At 40.9% G+C, this 20948-nt stretch overlaps 1 protein-coding gene and 2 pseudogenes across 4 annotated transcripts in view; 2 read left to right on the forward strand and 1 right to left on the reverse strand.

Moving 5' to 3' along the window:
- XIAP (X-linked inhibitor of apoptosis) overlaps nucleotides 1–18386 on the reverse strand; it is a 44898-nt gene extending 26512 nt beyond the window's left edge. For 2 of the 4 annotated variants that reach the window (XM_027092380.1, XM_027092379.1), the window contains exons 1-3: nucleotides 18252–18386; nucleotides 17861–17987; nucleotides 17423–17558 (exon numbers count right to left, since the gene is read on the reverse strand). The gene's annotated coding sequence lies outside the window, so the exon portion shown is untranslated. Of the gene's footprint in view, nucleotides 1–188; nucleotides 194–1229; nucleotides 1241–17422; nucleotides 17559–17860; nucleotides 17988–18251 lie in introns of those variants that run through there. The other 2 variants (XM_027092381.1, XM_027092382.1) reach the window with 2 other exon arrangements.
- LOC113612448 (partitioning defective 6 homolog beta pseudogene) lies at nucleotides 1607–2860 on the forward strand (annotated as a pseudogene).
- On the forward strand, nucleotides 2991–3580 carry LOC113612449 (partitioning defective 6 homolog beta-like; annotated as a pseudogene).
- Nucleotides 18387–20948: the final 2562 nt, after the last annotated feature.

Genomic DNA, 20948 nt, shown 5'->3' on the forward strand with positions numbered 1-20948 from the left:
CAACCTAAGTGTCCATCGACAGATGAATGGATAAAGAAGATGTGGCACATATATACAATGGAATATTACTCAGCCATAAAAAGAAACGAAATTGAGTTATTTGTAGTGAGGTGGATGTAGCTAGAGTCTGTCATACAGAGTGAAGTCAGAAAGAGTAAAACAAATACCGTATGCTAACACATACATACAGAATCTAAAAAAAAAAATGGTTTTAACGAACCTAGGGGCAGGACAGGAATAAAGACCCCGAGGTAGAGATTGGACCTGAGGACACGGGGAGGGGGAAGGGTAAGCTGGGACGAAGTGAAAGAGTAGCACTGACATATATACACTACCAAATGTAAAACAGATAGCTAGTGGGAAGCAGCTGCACAGTACAGGGAGATCAGCTTGTGCTTTGTGACCACCTAGAGGGGTGGGATAGGGAGGGTGGGAGGGAGATGCAAGAGGGAGGGGATATGGGGATATATATACACATATAACTGATTCACTTTGTTATACAACAGAAACTAATACAACATTGTAAAGCAATTATACTCCAATAAAGATGTTAAAAAGAAAAGCAAAACAGTTACAGCAGCTATAGGAAACTAACTCACGTTGTTTCTATTTCTTTTTGGTTAGACACTGCCTAAATGTTGAGGATTTCTTTCTTTTTTTTTTTTTTTTTGCGGTACACAGGGCTCTCACTGTTGTGGCCTCTCCCGTTGCGGAGCACAGGCTCCAGAGGCGCAGGCTCTGGATGCGCAGGCTCAGCGGCCATGGCTCACGGGCCCAGCCGCTCTGCGGCATGTGGGATCTTCATGGACCGGGGCACGAACCCGCGTCCCCTGCATCGGCAGGCGGACTCTCAACAATTGCGCCCCCGGGGAAGCCCGAGGATTTCTTTTAATTTCTCTAGTTACGTTCCTCTTTGGACAAGTGAGTATAATTTAACCAACTGGCTTTCATCTAACATCTACACCTGTCAAGCAACTGGGATTGCTAATATATTACCAGTGCATGTTAGCCAAGTAGTACCTATTTAAAATAGGACTGAAATTAACTTTTATAGCATAACAAGTTAATTTTAAAATTTATGACTGTTTTAAAGCACAGAAAACCTTTTATTCTAAGAGGGAAAGATTTAAAAATTCCTGGGGAGGGGCTTCCCTGGTGGCGCAGTGGTTAAGAATCTGCCTGCCAAGGCAGGGGACATGGGTTCGAGCCCTGGTCCGGGAAGATCCCACATGCTGCGGAGCAACTAAGCCCGTGCACCACAACTACTGAGCCTGTGCTCTAGAGCCTGTGAGCCACAACTACTGAAGCCCGCGCGCCTAGAGCCCGTGCTCCACAACAAGAGAAGCCACCGCAATGAGAATCCCATGCATCGCAACGAAGTGTAGCCCCTCCTTGCCACAACTAGAGAAAGCCCACACGCAGCAATGAAGACCCAATGCAGCCAAAAATAAAATAAATTTTTCAAAAATGTTAAAAAAAATAAAAGAAGGCTTAATAAGCTTCAATGAAAAAAATAAAACATACATATACCTGTACATATACATACACACAGTATACGTGTGTGTGTGTGTATTTATTTAGCCTAGTCAGCTGGGTAAAGATAGCCATGGGCATGTGCCAAGGAGAGGAGACTGACTGCTTCTCTAGCAATAATGCGGGAATATGGGGAGTTGGAGGGGAGAAAAAAACACACAGAAAACCCACTTACCTGGTATCTGCACACAATACAAAAGTTTGTTTCCTTCAGGTTTTTATTATTAAAGTTGTCAAATATATAGAACAAAGGTTATTTTAAATAGGAAAAGGATATAAAGTAGGATGTACATCTGACTGCAACTGTGTGAAAATATATACTCATGGACAAACCTGGAGGTAATTTTTAATATATGGGTAAAATATGTTAGTTAAGGGGACAGGATTATAGGTGACCTTTTTCTCCAAAATGTCTTTAATAATATTTTTACTTAAAGTCTCTGCGGTTAGCACCACTGGCCTGGGTCAGGAGCCTGGTCATGGGGAAGGCAGCCGAGAGCAAAGAGGTGGATGGGCTAGTTGCCCCCTTATCCTCCTCCACCAGGGTTCTGCAGTCACCAAAGCAGAGGGAGACAGGATGGAGTTGTGTCTCCACTTGTACCACAGACAGGCTGCCCAGCCACCCTGTGGAGCTCAGCATTGAGACCCAAGCCACCTCTGCAGGTGCGTTTGGTGAGTTGCAGGCTCCTGGGCTGCAGCCCCTGCACTCAGCGTGACTGCGGCTGCCAGGGCATCCTGGAGAAGAGCAGGTTTGGCACTGAATTTCATCAGTTTTTGATAGAAAGAGCAAAACTTGGACATTTTTGAGGAGTTTTATGGATTACTGCAACATGTTCATAAGATACCTAATGATGACATTTTATTAGGCTATACAGACATCCAGGGATACTTACTATCTATAAATAAAGATGATAATTATCACATAACTGCTTCAACAACCAACCTGCTGCTTAAGATTTTTACACAGAAAAAAAGGAAGAAACAAACAGTGCCTTTGGTACAGACATGCTAATGAAGAAGGAAAATGTTTTAACCAATGTTCAATGTCAACCACAGAAAAATGCCAGATCTAGTAATTGGTATGCACCAAGACTTCAGATGTGTGTCTTCTATTACAGATGTTGACACTCCCCCAGAAACACACCATAGGATTAGTTCATCTTTACAAACACAACACTGAACATTCCCTAGGGACTCTATAGCTGGGATGGTTTCATTCTAACGGAGACACTACATGGCTCAGAGAAGGTCCCAGGGATCGTGTGTGTGTGTGTGTGTGTGTGTACGCTATTTTTGTTTTTTTAATTTTTGGCCATGCTGTGTGGCATGTGGGATCATAGTTCCCTGACCAGGGATTGAACCTGCATTGGAAGCACAGAGTCTTAACCGCTGGACCGCCAAGGAAGTCCCTTCCTCCCCCCACCCACCCCCCGCCAGGGAGCTTTATATCCTGGCTTATTCCAGGAGGTCTGGCTCGCAGCACAGGACTATATTGGCTGTTAATGATGACGTTTTAGATGTTAATGGTATAGAAGTTTCAGAGAAGAGTTTTGATCAAGTAATAGGATGACTGCAAACAGCTACAACCTCATCATAATAGAAGGCAAGTAAACAGGAGAATAACGTTAGGAACAGTAGGACTTCTGGCAGCTCTAGCCAATCTACTGATAACAGCTTTCTTGGCTATCCACAGCAGATTGAACCAAACATTGAGCCAAAGGATGAAGATGACATTATTACTGAAGACAGCGGTGTGCCACACTAGATTCCTAAAGCTGTTCCTACTATCAAAAGACTGGAAATGGTTAACCCAAATAGAACAAACTCAGTTTTGAGTCTGGAAAGAATAGTTTTATTCCGTCTAATTAAATGAGTTTAGCACCCCTAGCAAATGGTACAAACAGAATTTGAAACACATGTTCCAGATCAAAAACTCTTAGAAGACTGAACAATCATGAAACCATCGTTTGAATGTTTTCTGAGTGAGGATGTCACAGGACTTGCAAATTTGGGTAGTTTAAGATCTTTCAAACCTCCGAGCCAATGACCTGGAATAGGCATGAGAACAATAATGTTGTAAGTTTAAAATGTTCTTAAAATAAATAGAAACAGAAAATAGATTAGTGGTTGCTTACAGCTGGGAGAGGAGGGGAATGGGGAATAACTGCAAATGGTTACTGACTGGGTTTCTTTTTGGAGTAATGAAAATATTCTAAATTGGATTGTAACGGTGGTTGTACAACTCTGAATATACTAAAATCACTGAACTGTACACCTTAAAATTAATTTTATGGTATGTGAATTATATCTCAATAAAGCTGTTTAAATGCTTTTCAAATAGTAGTTTGGTAATTGTTAGTACAAATTTTGGTGGATCAGAGGTGATTTTAAGTCTAAAACAAAGGGAGCTCTGCTAATCAAATTATATGCTTTTGATATGGAAAACTAGATGCTACAGTACATTTTCAGAACTATGTGAGAGGACTAAATTATTTCTGTTTGAAGTGGTTAAATATTTAACCTGTTACAAAGATTCCAGTTAGCTTTTCCTTTAACCACATTCTTTAAATTTTAATGTGAAGTCTGATTCTCTTTTGGTACTCTGAGGACCTCAGTTCTTGTGTACCCAGTATTTTATTTCTTAATGTTGTTCTTTTGTCACTAATTGTTACAAATCATTTTCTGAAATGCATTATTTTCTAACTTCTAAGAAATCAAACCAATTGGCTGTTCTTAGGAGTTTCTTTCCACATTATGAAGCACTGAAGCTATGTTCCTAAATTATGAAATTCTGTGACAGTTTTTCACATTGATGTTTGTCCAGCCTATAGATTATATATTTATAAAATAATTCCAAATAGGTATAATTTATGTTTTAAAATGCAGTTAATTTCATTGACTCTGGTAATATAGAAGACACTCTCCTTTAATTCTTATCCTCATTCCTAATCTCATTGGAAAGCATTCCTTTTGTTTTGGGTGTGTATATCTACATATTATATTGGTAGGCTTTTGAACTTTTTTAATGTACATATGGTCCCCAACTTACAGTGGTTTGACTTATGATTTTTCCAGTTTATAATGGTGCGAAAGTGATACGCATTCAGTAGAAACCTTACTTCGAATTTTGATCTTTTCCTGGGCTAGCACAATTTGATACTCTGTAGTGATGCTGGGCAGCATGTCGAGCCACAGCTCCCAGTCAGCTCAGATCACGAGGGTCAATAACTGATATACTCATAACTTTTCTGTACCCTACAACCATTCCATTTTCACTTTCAGTACAGTATTTGATAAATTACATGAGACATTCCACACTTTATTATAAAATAGGCTTTGTGTTACATGATTTTGCCCAACCATAAGCTAATGTAAGTGTTCTGAGCACATTTAAAGTAGGCTAGGCTAAGCTATGATGTTTGGTAGGTTAGGTGTATTAAATGAATCTTCAGCTTATGATACTTTCAACTTAGGATGGTTTTATTGGGATGTAACCTCATAGTAAGTTGAGGAAGATCTGTATTCAAGTAGTGCAAATTGTTTTGGATATAAAATGCACTTAGATTAAAAGGTTTTTACACACAGGACAAACCTGTGCACTTTTTTGTGCAAAGATTCTGGATTTTCTTCAGTGGGATTATTCTGGGAACACTGCCTACACTTTAAGAGAAAGCTGTGGTATTTACCACTGACAAGTAAAGTTTATCTATATTATTTTCATTAGGCTATTTATTTCCCACACATCCACTTAAAACAAGTAAGTGTGAGGCTGCGAACTTTCATTCTTTACCTGATTTCTTTGGCATTTATCATTGTACAATGTGCATAAGCACTACAGTATGCATGTACATAGAAATTAAGAATATTATGAAGTTCCCTGTGGTTTATAGATAATTCCCCCCAAAATTATTAAAATCATCTTATAATAGGGCTAGTATGGATGCCTTTGTAACAGTTGTGTGCTATTAAAACAATGAAGGATCAAATGATTCCCTTTTAAAGGATAGCTTCTCTAAATGGTTAAAACAATATGAAGAAATAAATTCTGGATTAATTGAAAAAAAACCTCTAATGTTAAAGCAATAGAAAAAAAAATCCCATGCAGGGAAATATTTTTGTGAGATTTAATATCAGAACACTACTCAGAAATGTATTTAAGTATTAAGCTTTCTAATAAAAATCTTACTTGAAATGAAAATTAACAGTAATTTCTTAAAGTGACTACTATTTGGTAGTCAACTATTACAGTGTAAGTAATTTAAAAAACCAATCTATCCCATAATATCATAAGTTTCAGTTATCACAGCACCTTAGAACAAAGTAAGCAAGCAGTTTTACATGTGTACAAGACACTGAAGAAAGTAATTTTGAAGATTAATATAAATTTAATTATTTAAGATGGTATACTAGGGAACTATCTCTGATGACTGAAAGTTAACAATTACAAATACTTATTAAATCTTTTTAAGTCAAAGTAGCACCTGAATAACAAATCACTGTTCTTAACAAATAAGCAACGAAACCTCTAGTCTTTTTCTATTGAGCTCATAGATCTCTACAACCTGTCTGTGTTTCACCCTTATGGTCTCTGGAAGAAATTCATTCAGTCACTATAGACTCATTTAATGAACTAAAAATACTTATCATCCCTGCAACCAAGGGCTTTGCTAATTTCTCATCATGAAAAAGCATTTCTTAAGTAACTATATTGACGTGGCACATTAAAAGGGAATTAAATGATTGTTATGGGTTGAACTGTGCCCCCTCAAAACTATGTTGAAGTCCACCACTGGTTAGGAATGTGACCTTATTTGGATATAGGGTCCTTGCAGATATAATCAAGTTCAGACAAGGTCATTAGAATGCCCTCATCCAATATGACTGATATTCTTGTAGGAAAAGGAGAAGAAACACAGGGAAGATGGCCATGTGAAGACAGAGGCAGAGACTGCAGTGATGACGTATTGATGAACCAAGGAACACCAAGGATCAATGGCAACACCAGAAGCTAAGAGAAAGCCATGGAACAGGTTCTCCCCAGCATCTTCAGAGACAGCATGGCCCTGCCAACACCTTGATTTTGGATGTCTAGCTACCAGAACTGTGAGAAAATTAATTTCTTATTTTTTTCTTTTTTTGGCTGTGCCGTGTGGCATGTGGGATCTTAGTTCCCTGACCAGGCATCAAACCCAGGCCTCCTGCAGTGGAAGCATGGTTTTAACCACTGGACCACCAGGGAAGTCCCTGAATTTCTGTTGTTTTAAGTCACTCAGTTTGCGGTACTTTATTATGGCAGCCCTAAGAAACTAATATTGGGTTGGCCAAAAAGTTCATTTGGGTTTTTCCGTAACAGCATACGGAAAAACCTGAAAGAACTTTTTGGCCAACCCAATACAACAATGTTAGAAATATGACAAAAATTAAGCAAACAATATAACCCTATTAGCTCCCACTGCAGTACTACCATGCTAACTGAAACACATTATGTAATTAAATAAGGGCATCTGTTGAAAACTCAGAAAACATGTTTTTAGAATCTCATCTATGACGTCTTTCCTGATTCGTCCATTCAAAACCCTAGTAGAATGACTACTCTTTGTGCCCTCACTATATCCTCTAAATAATTTGCTGAGGGGGCTTCACTGGTGGTCCAGTGGTTAAGACTCCATGCTTCCACTGCAGGGGGCACGGGTTCAATCCCTGGTCGGGGAACTAAGATCCCGCATGCTGCACAGCGTGGAAAGAGAAAGAGAGAGAGGGTAAAAGAAAGGAAGAGGGAAAGGAAGAGAGAAAGAAAGAAAGAAAGAAAAAGAAAGAGAGAGAGAAAAAGGAAGAAAGAAAGAAAGGAAGAAAGAAATGAAGAAAAATAGCTGAGGAGCCAAGCTGTACTAGAACAAGACTGAATAATTTCTGCATGTGTGTATGTTTGTAGGTATACCTATATGTACATTGTTTGAAGGAAGGTCCTTTATAGCAAGGGCTCTGTCTTATCACATTTGTATTCCCAATGCCTAAAGCAATGCGTGACACACAGTAGTGCTTCATCAACATTGGGCAAAAGAATGAATGTTGGAGCACCTCTATTAGGTCACTGCTGTCACTATCCCACATCCCACCCACCACCTCCACTGGACTCTTGAGATCACTGTGAGGACTAAAAATTGGTAATATGCCATTGTGCCCAGGAAATGTGACCGAACTAGAAATATATGCATACCAAGCAAACAGTACAACTCAGTGATAAAAACCTATACTAAAATCACATTTCAAAAATATAAGATTTGTAAAACTTTTCATAGTAACATCATAAAAATCTTATATGTGCTAACCCAAAACACCATCATAATTTAAAATTCATCTTAATATTCTCTCTTTGCTCATTATACGTAGAAATATTGTAAGATTTTTCTCATCAGTTGCTTTTTTCCCCTATAGAGGATCCAGCATAGAGATCTTGTCAAACAAGCAACATTCTCCTTGACCCAGTGCAGTGGAGGTCAATCCCTCTTTTTTTTTAAAAACAAATTTACCTATTATTTTTTAAATTTATTTTTGGCTGTGTTGGGTCTTAGTTGTGGCACGTGGGATCTTTCATTGCGGTGCATGGGCTCTTTGTTGCGGTGCATGGCTTTCTCTAGTTGTGGCGTGCGGGTTTTCTTTTCACTAGTTGTGGCACACAGGCTCCAGGGCGCGTGGGCTCTGTAGTTGTAGCGTGGGGGTTCCAGAGCGCATGGGCTCTGTAACTTGTGGCACGCAGGCTCTCTTAGTTGAGATGCACGAGCTCAGTAGTTGTGGCGTGGCGGGCTTAGTTGCTCTGTGGCATGTGGGATCTTAGCTCCCTGACTAGGGATCAAACCCACGTCCCATGCATTGGAGGGCAGATTCTTTATCACTGGACCACCAGGGTAGTCCCTCAATCCCTCTTTTAATGATCTTAAAGTGTTAGCTCCCTGCTTAGAAATAGCATTTTGATTTACAAAGCTGTAGTATCTAAGAAATGTATCTACGTAGATGTGACATAGTATAAAAAAGCTGTATTTTAAAAATGACATGCCCTTGGGCTTCCCTAGTGGCGCAGTGGTTGAGAGTCTGGCTGCCGATGCAGGGGACACGGGTTTGTGCCCCGGTCCGGGAAGATCCCACATGCCGTGGAGCGGCTGGGCCCATGAGCCATGGCCACTGAGAACGGGAGAGGCCACAACAGTGAGAGGCCCGCGTACTGCAAAAAAAAAAAAGACATGCCCTAAACAAAAAGGGTATATACATATATATGTGTATATATATGATTTTTTAAATTCAGCTTTTATACTATGATATATTTACATAAAAATTCAACTTTTAGGACTTCCCTGGTGGTGCAGTGGTTAAGAATCCGCCTGCCAATGCAGGGGACACAGGTTCGATCCCTGGTCCGGGAAGATCCCACATGCAGCGGAGCAACTAAGCCCGTGTGCCACAACTCCTGAGCCTGAGCTCTAGAGCCCACGAGCCACAACTACTGAAGCAATTGTGCCTAGAGCCTGTGCTCCGCAACAAAAGAAGCCACCGCAATAAGAAGCCCGTGCACAGCAACAAAGACCCAATGCAGCCTAAATAAATAAATAAATAAAATTAAAAATTCAACTTTTAGTCAAATTGTTCATTTATACTACTAGGTTCTTCAAACTATGAAGCATATTTTCATTTAACCTTAAGTTAAATGGTCAATAAAACATTTTTGAGGTTAATTACATTCAATCAAATCAAAAGTTCTCTCCCTAAAATTAAGCACTAGAGCCATTCAAATAACTGAATGGCATTAATGAGCACTTAGCCCATAAGCTCAGTCAATAACATCAACTTATTAATACTGCTGCCTACAATATATGCTTGATCATGAAGCCTACTTCTGTAAACACCTGAAAGGCCATACTGAGAATCCACAAAGGGAGTATCAATTACATGTTCTATACTTAAATTAGAAAGTCATAGTAACACTTAAATTTGAGCCCAGACCTCCAATATCTGCCAAATTATTTATAATAATTAACTCCACAGGTACAGTTCTCTCAGAATGGACCCACAGTAAGGTATTCCCTCATCTTTTTCTTCGTTTTTTTTTTCCTCTCATCTTTTTCCACAAATTGCGGGAATGTGTTCCCCAAAAGAATGTTTTGCATGAAGAATACACGGGTTTGGGCTCAAGAATTCACTCAAGATAATAAAAAGGCTCAAGATCACTAGTATCCCCTCCTCTATTTTACTGAAAACTGTTCAGAACTTAAAGACAATTTACAGTGCTCGTTAATCAAGTCTTTGATTTAAAAACAAACCATCTATATAACCCAAACTGTAGATCCATAACACAGATTAATACTATTTATGCCTATTCAGAGTCTAGATTAAAACCTTTGCTAAAATCAGAACAGGCAGAAAAACAAAATCTCATGATGGATATCAACCCAATATTTAATACAAACAACTGTTTTCCTTTTTAAAAGAGAGAGGAAAAAAGAATCCTACTATCCAGGCTGTGAATACTTTAATATGTTTATCCTTTAAGAACCTTTTCTGTGTGCATGTAACACATGCACGTTATAAATATTTCTAAAGGGGATTTATAGTATATGGTATTTTTATAATTTGCTTTTTTCTATTTAATAATATATCATAAGCATCTCTCCACATCAATTTTTATCTAGATTAGAACATTACTTTAAATGGATCACTAGTACCTGACTGTATGAATGTATTTATCATAACCTCACCAATTCCATATTGCTGAACATTAATTTCAGATGTATATTTTTATAAATTTATTTACATTATTTTATTTTATTTTTGGCTGCGTTGGGCCTTCACTGCACACGGGCTGTTCTCTGGTTGTGGTGAGTGGGGGCTACGCTTCGTTGTGGTGTGTGGCCTTCTCATTGCAGTGGCTTCTCTTGTTGTGGAGCACGGGCTCTAGGCGTGCGGGCTTCAGTAGTTGTGGCACGTGGGCTCAGTAGCTGTGGCTCATGAGCTCTAGAGTGCAGGCTCAGAAGTTGTGGCGCACGGGCTTAGTTGCTCCGCGGCATGTGGGATCTTCCCGCACCAAGGATCGAACCCGTGTCCCCTGCATTGGCAGGCAGATTCTTAACCACTGTGCCACCAGGGAAGCAGATGTATATTTTTAAAAAGAGAAAATACACACATGATCAAATAATTCAAGAGGTACAAAAGCTGCATCCATTCCACCCCTTAAACCTCTGGTTCCCTTCCTAGAAACAGTCACTCTTACCAGTTTCTTCTGCATTCCTCCAGAGATAGGTTTTAAAAAACACAAATGTTGGACTTCCCTGGTGGTACAGTGGTTAAGAATCAGCCTGCCAATGCAGGGAACATGGGTTCTAGCCCTGGCCCAGGAAGATCCCGCATGCCACGGAGCAACTAAGCCCGTGCGCCACAACTACTGAGCCTGTGCTGTAGAGCCTGCGAGCCACAACTGCTGAAGCCCGCGCGCCTAGAGTCCGTGCTCTGCAACAAGAGAAGCCACGCGCTCGCTGCAACTAGAGAAAGTCCATGCGCAGCAACGAAGACCGAATGCAGCGAAAAATAAAACAAATTTTAAAAACCCCACAAATGTTAACATATTCTATATATATATATACAGTTACGCACCTTCATTGCTGGACATTTATAAAGCTAACAATTTTTTGCTATTATCAAGAATGTTGGAATGAATATCCTTCTGTTTATTTGCTTTTAACATCAATATTAAGTGGTCTCAAACAGGAGTGTATCCTGTCACCATCTATTTTTAATCTATCTTGTTTCTGACTGAGAATAGTTTTAAGAAAAAGCTTGAAAGCACTTATTAATCTATGATGAACATCTCTATAGAAAATAGACAAATTTACAAATGGCAAATACTAATGGCCAACAAACGTATGCAAAAATGTTAAATATCATTAGTAATCAAAGAAATAAACACTTTAAAAGATACCATTTTTGTCCTGTTTGGCAGAGACTGCCATCACTACCAACAATAAAAATCCAGCAGTGAAGGTATGGGACAATAGGCACTCTTGCTGGTGGAACTAAAAAGTGGTACACCTTTTCTAGAAAGCAATCTGACAATATATTCTAAAAGTCTTAAAATATATGATTAGTTTCTGAACCAGCCATTCTAGTACTAAGCATTAATGCTAAGGAAATGATCAGTATATATAAGGATGTTCAATACAGTGCTATTTATAAAACAAAACTCAATTCTAACAAAAGAGAACACCACTTTGGTAATGTGTATACTACAGGTTGTAGAAGAATACTAAAGAACACAGATACGTGTTCATGATGTTGTATTAGGTGAAATGAGCTGGTTATAAACCAGTATTGGTCAGTATGATCCCAATTACAAAAAATACCGATACAGAAAGACTTAGGCTAAATTACACATCAAAATTCTACTGTGGTTATTATCTCTGTGCACTGGGATTATTGGTTTTCATTTTCTTTGTTGTGGTTTTCTTAATTTTCTAAATTTTATCCAGCAAATATATTAGATTCTAATCAAAAGAAAAAAGCAGTTGGACTCTTGATTAGTCAAGGTGTCTTATATAATTCTGCCCAGCAGGCTGGGGGTGTTATTTGGCTATTTGCCATGTGACAATGCTTCCTTCATCTGTGAATAAACTGGCCCAGTAAGCTATCAATAGTGGGGCCTGCTATTGCAAGGTTTTCGCTCTTCCTTCACAGAAGATAATTTTTATAACTTATTACAAGGAGAGGGAAGAATATACTCTTAGGTCCTTATCTTTTTGCCTATCCTGAGAATTTATGCCAACTTGATACTTTGTCATATTACTGTCAAACATCAGGTTAAAAAAAAAAAAAGAGGGCTTCCCTGGTGGCGCAGTGGTTGAGAGTCCGCCTGCCGATGCAGGGGACACGGATTCGTGCCCCGGTCTGGGAGGATCCCACATGCTGCGGAGCGGCTAGGCCCGTGAGCCATGGCCGTTGAGCCTGCGTGTCCGGAGCCTGTGCTCCACAACGGGAGAGGCCACGACAGTGAGAGGCCCACATACCGCAAAAAAAGAAAAAAAAAAAAAAAAAAAAAAAAAGAGGATACAGGTCAACTCCCAGAGATAAAAGCAGTAACCAGGTCATGTCCACAGTGGTTGGCCATGAACATATGTCTTCTGGTTCACTGCCTGGGTGGCAGTAAATCATTAGCAGAGAGGGCTGAGAAACACAGGTAATAATAATACCTGACTGCTTATTGTTAACTTGAGTTGAAAATAAAAGATTTCATTGAAAAATGTTCTGAGCGATGCCTATCGCTAGAGTTCTAAACTTGTTCACTCAATGCCTTAAAAAAAATAGGGGCTTCCCTGGTGGCACAGTGGTTGAGAGTCCGCCTACCGATGCAGGGGACACGGGTTCGTGCCCCAGTCCGGGAGGATCCCACATGCCCCAGAGCGGCTGCGCCGGTGAGCCATGGCCACTGAGCCTGCGCGTCCGGAGCCTGTGCTCTGCAACGGGAGAGGCCACAACAGTGAGAGGCCCGCGTACCGCAAAATAAATAAATAAATAAATAAATAAATAAATAAATAAACTGGACTTCCCTGGTGGCGCAGTAGTTAAGAATCCGCTTGCCAGTGCAGGTGACATGGGTTCAATCCCTGTTCCAGGAAGATCCCACATGCCGCAGAGCAACTAAGCCCGTGCACAACTACTGAGCCTGTGCTCTAGAGCCCGCGTGTCACAACTACTGAAGCCCATGTGCCTAGAGCCTGTGCTCCGCAACAAGAGAAGCCACTGCAATGAGAAGGTCACACACCACAATGAGGAGTAGCCCCCTCTAGCCACAACTAGAGAATGCCCACGCATAGCAATGAAGACCCAACGCAGCCAAAAATAAATAAATAAATTTATAAAATAATAATAATAATAAATTAATCTGGGGGACTGGTAAGAAAGGAGTCTCCCCTTATCCTTGGCCAAAAAAAATTTCCCTAAAATAATTTTTACAAAAAGGCAGCTCAGAATCAAGTACACAGAAAAGTAAAATCATTATATTTTGTAGACATCCACAAGCAAAACTTGTTCAACATAATTTACTTATATTTGTAATGAACAGGATAATAGAAATCACTCTTTCATTTAAAGATAAGAAAACTAAAGCATAAGGAAGTTAAATGAATTGACTAAGGCCATAGAATCTGGAACTTATTCTGTTTGATACTCATCCAGATAACTTATTCTGACAGAGTGATTAGGATGCAGTACTGAAAAAAATCAGATGGTTCCACAAGTGCTATTCTGAGGTTCTTTTGATGGATGATTTGGTGAATGGGTACTACCTACTGTAGATCTTTCTCAGAATTAAGTATTCTCTTCCATGATCATGTTGGGATCTCAAGCAAGTGCTGAAACAAGTGCTTGATAAAAGCCAACATCTTTTCTTTTTCCCCAGTAAAAATATTTTGTCCTATCTAAAAGACACTCTGTTGTCTATAAGCAAACATTTAGTAGGTTTGTCTTCCATTGGGCTTAAGTTAAAAAATGACAACAAAGTAAAGGAAACTGCCACAAGTGACTATAAGGCAAATTAAAACAGTACAACATATTTAATGAATGCTCACGTGTTCTAAACACTATCTATAAACTAATTTTCATTTCCTTTCACCCCATCATTTTAGCTACATGTATTTTCTCTAATCTAAAACATGCTGAATTGAAACTAAGTTTCTAATCCTATTTGTTTTAACAAGGTCAAAATTTAAACATGAGCTTGTGTGATTCCACAGCCCATCCTCTTTTACCACGTTACCTCTGATAATAACTAAAATATGTAATGTGCTTCACAATTTAGCATTTTTTCATATATGGTAGCTAATTCAACCTACACAACACATCATACCCCTATTTGAAATATGAGGAAACTGGTTTTCTGACTGGTTGTTACTCATCGAAGATCATGTGGCCTGTAAATGACAGTAAAAAAAGCAAACCCCGTGATTCTGACCAATATAAGTATAGGAAATTATTACCGGCAGAAAGGGTAGTCCAGTGAGGTAGAAAATGTTAGGCTCTGTGCCCTTTCAAGGCTTAAAAAATTAGGTGGAGCCATACAAAAGTATATCACATAGCAATATATGCTGAGAAGCCTGTGTTTTGAGGTCAACAAAATTATTACAGGAATAAGCATAAAAGTTCAAACCATATATAAGTATTTATAGATATGCCAGGGAATACACAACGGCACCACCTTTGCCCAGTTTAAGAAATCAGCCTTAACTTACTCAGTTCAACTTCTGTCTGACCATCTGAGTTCAAGCTACTCCCAGTCTACGCAGGTAAACCTCACTTTTCACCACAACCCATATCCTTGAAAATACATTATAGAAGCAGATCATAATAGTGAATCACATGTATCCATAACAAAGACTGGGTACCAATCACACCAAATCAAATCTCAAAACGTATTAAATAGCAGAACTACAACTATACCATAATTAAAAATAATAAAAGTCCACACCAAGTCATACAAAATGGACATAAATATGCTTTTATCACACAAAGGACAACCTATTAAGTATACACAAAGTAGATAAAACATATAACTCTTAAGTTTGGCCTCAAATTCTTATGGTAGATACATTTATAATATATAATATTCCAAATGCTCTTTTCATGTTTTGAATTAAGTGGAATAAATATACTTAAAAATTTATGAAAAAGAAAAAAGAAACATGGAGGCAACGAGGTTGAGTGATTTGCTCACAATCCCACAGCTAATCGGAAACAAAGCCAACACAAGAACTCAGGCTTTCAACCTAGTGTTCTTTCCACTGTACCACATGACCTCTAAGACATGAAAATAATATTTATTCAATTCAATGTCAACTTATTTTACCACTACTGTGTTTATCTCCTCAGATCTACTCACACAATGACCTTAAACAGTGCTACAGATTATATTCTGTAATATGTAATACTATTACCAGATTAGACCACAGAGACAAACCTTGAGAACTGACAGCTCATGATAATCTCCCATCCTCAAAAAAACAAGGGCATCTATTTTGCCTTATTCATCTTTTGAATTCTACCACATAGTACAATACCTGGCAGATATAGTAGGTGCTCAGTAAGTAGTTTCTTATTTTTTAAATAAATCATAGCACTTTTTTTTGTCTGTAAGCATCAGCTACCAGACTTAAATATGAGGCCAAACAAAAACAGTGAAATATCATTAGTTCATATTTGGAGTCTCTAAGACTTTATAATATAAACAAACGATTTACTAAACAAGTTAATGCTTACAACCAAATATAAGGAGAACATTTACGTTACTAAAATATTTCAAGCACTATACAAGTTAACTGAGACATTAATTACAATAATTCTTATCTATTGAAATGGGCCTAACTAACCTTTAGTCAGCATTACTTTGTCCCCCTCGTTGGAGTCATCGAATGCACCAGAAAGCAATAAAATGACAGGTGTAGTACAATGGGCACCGGACTAGGACCTAGACTCTAGTCCAAGCTCTGTTAATAATCAGATATATAACCTTGGGCAATTCACTTTTTGTGTCTTAACCTGTTCATAAAAACAAAAGAGCTGAACTACTAATCACCAGGGACCTTTACGATCTTAAATTTATTTTTAATGATTCTTACCCACAAAGATTCTACATTCAGAATTTTTTCATTGTGCCAAATTTGATATCCTGAATGTTATAATCTGCTACATAATTCAATAATTAAAAGCTTAGCACATTTTCTAAAAATATATAAAGACTAATATAATATTGTTACCTTCTCACATTAGGGGCAACAGGAGCAAACCACAGAGGAAATATGAGCATCCAATAATCAGGCCTGCTTTGCCAGTTGGGCTGACGTGAACCACTCTGGATTTTACAATACAAATCACTGATACATAAATACATATATGTATATAAATATATATACACATAACCACTGATACTTGCTTATACTGATATACATATGTGTGCAAACTTTAACACTTGTTTTTAGTTATAAAATCAATACTTTGTTTACGGTAAGAAATTCAAACAGTACATTAGGTCACATCTGAGGTGCAAAGTAAAAAGCTTCCCACGCCCCCCCACCCTCCATAAATAACCACTGTTAACATTTTTTTTGTGCATCCTTCAAGAAGTTATCTGAGCATATACAAGTAGATGTGTGTGCACGTATAAATCTTTTTAACCTAAACTACTGCCACTTTCTTCTGGCTTCATAAGCATGTTAAATATACTGAAAGAAGGTAGAACAGTTGTATGGCACAAAGCTGTACATGCTTCACAAATGTGCACTGAATACATTTAATTTTCTTGCTTGGAGGCTACGTGGAGCAGTTGTGCAGAAAGAGCAGTGAGCAAGGAGCCAGGCAACCTGGGTTCTAATCTAAGTAATGGAGTAGCCTTAGGCAAGCCATGAAATATTCCTGTGCCTTGGTTTCTGCTTTTGTAAAATATCATGCTTGGACTAAGATCCCTTCCAACTCTAAAATGCTGTAATTCTAAGATGGCCGTCTGTAACAGTGTTCTCTTGAACTGGATATAACAAATGTTAAGTAAAAAAGGAGAAGAAAGAAACACTAATAGCAACCTCCAATCTTACAAGAGTAAATTTCTATGTGTCATTAACTATCAAGGTAGTACATCTGTGACATAAGTAGTGACGTAGTTATATTTGAAAGCAAAGTAGTAGATTATGAAAATCTGATACGTTTTTATGAAGTTTTGATTTGACGTTTTTCTTTTTTTGGAGGTGGAGAGGGCTGTTGCTTAGTGTCAGCAATAACCACTCCCCCTCCTCCCGATTAGAAAACAAGGGTATTATGGAGTTAAAATAATGAAACTGAAAGTTAGAATGAATTTTGTTGTACTCACAGAATATGCTGGGGAGGTGACAAGGGCAGCAAAGGTTGGAAAAAATTACTAGCTAATTTCCTCTTCCGGAAGGTCTTTGGCTCTTATTCTTTCGGTTCACACGCCCTCGCCAGACACACTCCACCCAGCTCCGTACCTGCCACAGGCGTCAGAATGGGGGGGGGGGGAAGTCCCCTTTGATCATTTAAAAAAAAAAAAGTTCTTTGACTCGATTTACCTTAGGCGTCACGGGGTTTACGGAGGCACCCGGGCGGCCTGAAGCCACCCATGCCTTTCTTCCGCAGTCCCGGGAACCTGGGCCCCGGAACCCGGGCCGGCCACCTGCGCAGGGTAGGGGCTGCCTTCCCGCCCTCCCCCGCAGCGCGGGGCCCGAGGGGAGGGAGGGGAGAGGAGAGAAGGAAAGGGGAGGAGGAGGAAGCCCGTACGGGCAGTACCCACCTCGCCTGGAGAGCCGGCCTGGATCGCCCGCGGCGCCCGGAGCAGTGCTGAGGGGAGGGTCCTGGAGGAGGGGCGGCCCGAGCCCCAATATGGAAATGCCAACTCCTCTCGGCGGCCAGGCCCCAGCCTGGAAGGAAACGGAAGTCCCTTCGTCTCCCTCACTCGCACCCACCAGCCCGCCCACTCCCCGGAGGAACCCCGAGTTGGGGAATCCGAAGTGCGTCCACGCCAAGGCCTCGAAGAGACAAGGCACGCTGGGCGGCCCGTCTGTCTCCGGCCCCCGCCGCGCCGCTGGGCCCCTCACGGCCTCCTGGCCTCTGCCCGGCCGCTAGGCCAGCCTCCCGCCCAGTAAAGCCCCTCCTTCTTCCCCCTCCGCCATTTTCGAACTTACCCTTCCAGCCCTCGCTTAGCGCTGAGCCCGCCCGGGACTCCGCCGAGGTCCGGCCACTTCCCCGGGCCGGAAAGGGGTAACCGGGACAAACGAAGCCCTGTTTGCCCCTGCACCCCACCCCCCTAGCTGGAAACCAGAACCTGACGGAGCGGGTGCGCATGCGCAGTGGGCACCTCGCAGTCCCCGCCCCCAGCTCAAACGTTTCCTCTTTCAGCCTTGAGGTGATTTTTCCCACGGTTGTTACCTGCTGAGCTCCTTGGTGGAGGAGTCGGGGAATAGAAGTAAAAGGATGAAAAGACAGAGAAGAGAGCGAACATGTTGAGTTCTTGCTAGAGACCAGGCACTGTGGTCGGCGTGTTCTTTGTTGTAATTTTGACAACCCTCTAAGGTAGGCACTCTCATATGAAACCCATTTTAAAAGAGGAAATTTGAGGCCCAGAGAGGCTAACTGCCCCAATAGCACGCAGCTAATAAACGAGAGAACTGAGATTAGAATATGACCTGTATCCAAGGAGGGAAGGTGAAAGGAAAAAGGAAGACAGTGGGAGCGGGAAAGGGATTGGGAGATGAAGGGAAAATGAATAGGGAAGAAAGAAAGCAGAAGGAAGGAAAACAAAGGAAATCTGTGTACATAAAATGCTGATCATATCCTGGATTTATTTCAAATATGCTGTAGGAACCGACAGATGAATCAGACTGACAGATGAATTGTGTTTCAGAAACTTGGGCTCCCTTACAGGCTAGTGTAGTGAGTTGAGAGGTTCTGAATGAAAATGTTTCAGGTCGAGGGGAAGATCAAGTATCACCTGGATCCTCAAATGATGCTGACCTTCATGAAATTATTATCCTGATAAGTCAGATCATTGTCATTTCTCTGCTCAAATCCCCTCAAAGTAAAAGCCACAGACTTATAATGGCTTACAAAGGCTGTGGTAGCCAGCCACCAAGATGATTTCCAACAATCCTTATCTCTTGCTCTTCACACCCTTGGGTACTTCTCTTATACAATGAACCAGGGCTGATCTGTTTAACCAAGAAAATATGGTGGGAGTGACAGTGTGTCATGAAGGCTAGGTCATAAAAGGCATTGTGGTTTCTGCCTTGCTGTCTCTTGGACTGGTTGCTCTGGAGGAAGCCAGCTGTCATGTCATAAGGATACTCAAACAGCATTTGGAGAGCACGTGCCAAAAGACTGAGTCCTCCCTTTCTTCTCATCTCCTCCTCCCCCACCCAAAACAAACACCAACTTGCCAACAATGTGAGTGAACCACCTTGTAAGAGGATTCTTCAGGATAAGACTTCAGAGCCACAGCCTCCCAGCCAAGCCACTTGAATTCCTGTGTATTGTTTTATTATTTATTTAATATATATATTTATTTATTTTTGGCTGCGTTGGGTCTTCGTTGCTGCGTGCGGGCTTTCTCTAGTTGCAGCGAGCGGGGGCTACTCTTCGTTGCGGTGTGCAGGCTTCTTGTTGCGGAGCATGGGCTCTAGGCACATGGGCTTCAGTAGTTGTGGCACGTGGGCTCTAGAATGCAGGCTCAGTAGTTGTGGCGCATGGGCTTAGTTGCTCCGTGGCATGTGGGATCTTCCCAGACCAGGGCTCAAACCCATGTCCCCTGCATTGGCAGGTGGATTCTTAACCACAACGGCAGAAGGGAAGCCCCTGTGTATTGTTTTAAAAAGCTAAATTTTAGGGCAATTTGTTATCAGACAGTAGATAACAAATACAAAAGCCCTATGCAATCAGGATCCTTCTTACCTTTATGTCCTCATATTCCTACTGCTCTATTCCCTTGTCCTTTTAGCTTTCCTGCCTCAGGGTCTTTGTACTTGCTCTTTATTCTGCCTGAAACACTTCCCCCAGATATCTCCATGGCTGTCCTTCACCCCCTTCAAGTCTTTGTTTAGTTGTCACTTTCTCAGTAAGACCTATCATAACCACCACATTTAAAATTACAATTTCTCAGGACCTCCCTGGTGGTCCAGTGTTTAAGAATCTGCCTTCCATTGCAGGGGACGTGGGTTCAATCCTTGGTCAGGGAACCAAGGATCCCACATGTTGCAGGGCAACTAAGCCCACGTGCCACAACTACTGAGCATGCAAACCACAACTAGAGAGACTGCCACAACTACAGAGCCCACGCACTCTGGAGCCCACACACCGCAATGAAGATCCTGCATGCTGCAATGAAGACCAACGCAGCCAAGAATAAAATAAATAAATAAATATTAAAATTTTTTTAAGGGACTTCCCTGGTGGTGCAGTGGTTAAGAATCTGCCTGCCAGGGCTTCCCTGGTAGCGCAGTGGTTGAGAGTCCACCTGCCAATGCAGGGGACATGGGTTCGTGCCCCGGTCTGGGAGGATCCCGTATGCCGCGGAGCCACTGGGCCCGTGAGCCATGGCCGCTGGGCCTGCGCATCCAGAGCCTGTGCTCCACAGTGGGAGAGGCCACAAAGGTGAGAGACCTGCGTACCGAAAAAAAAAAAAAAAAGAATCTGCCTGCCAATGCAGAGGACACAGGTTCGTGCCCTGGTCCAGGAAGATTCCCACATGCTGTGGAGCAATTAAGCCTGTGTGCCACAACTAGTGAGCCTGTGCTCTAGAGTCCACGTGCCACAACTGAAGCCCACACGCCTAGAGCCTGTGCTCCGCAACAAAGAGAAGCCACCACAATGAGAAGCCCGCACACCAT

The sequence above is a fragment of the Aethalodelphis obliquidens genome, unplaced genomic scaffold (genome assembly GCF_003676395.1).
Source record: "Aethalodelphis obliquidens isolate GAN/ISIS:26980383/991018 unplaced genomic scaffold, ASM367639v1 scaffold77, whole genome shotgun sequence".
NCBI lineage: Eukaryota > Metazoa > Chordata > Mammalia > Artiodactyla > Delphinidae > Aethalodelphis > Aethalodelphis obliquidens.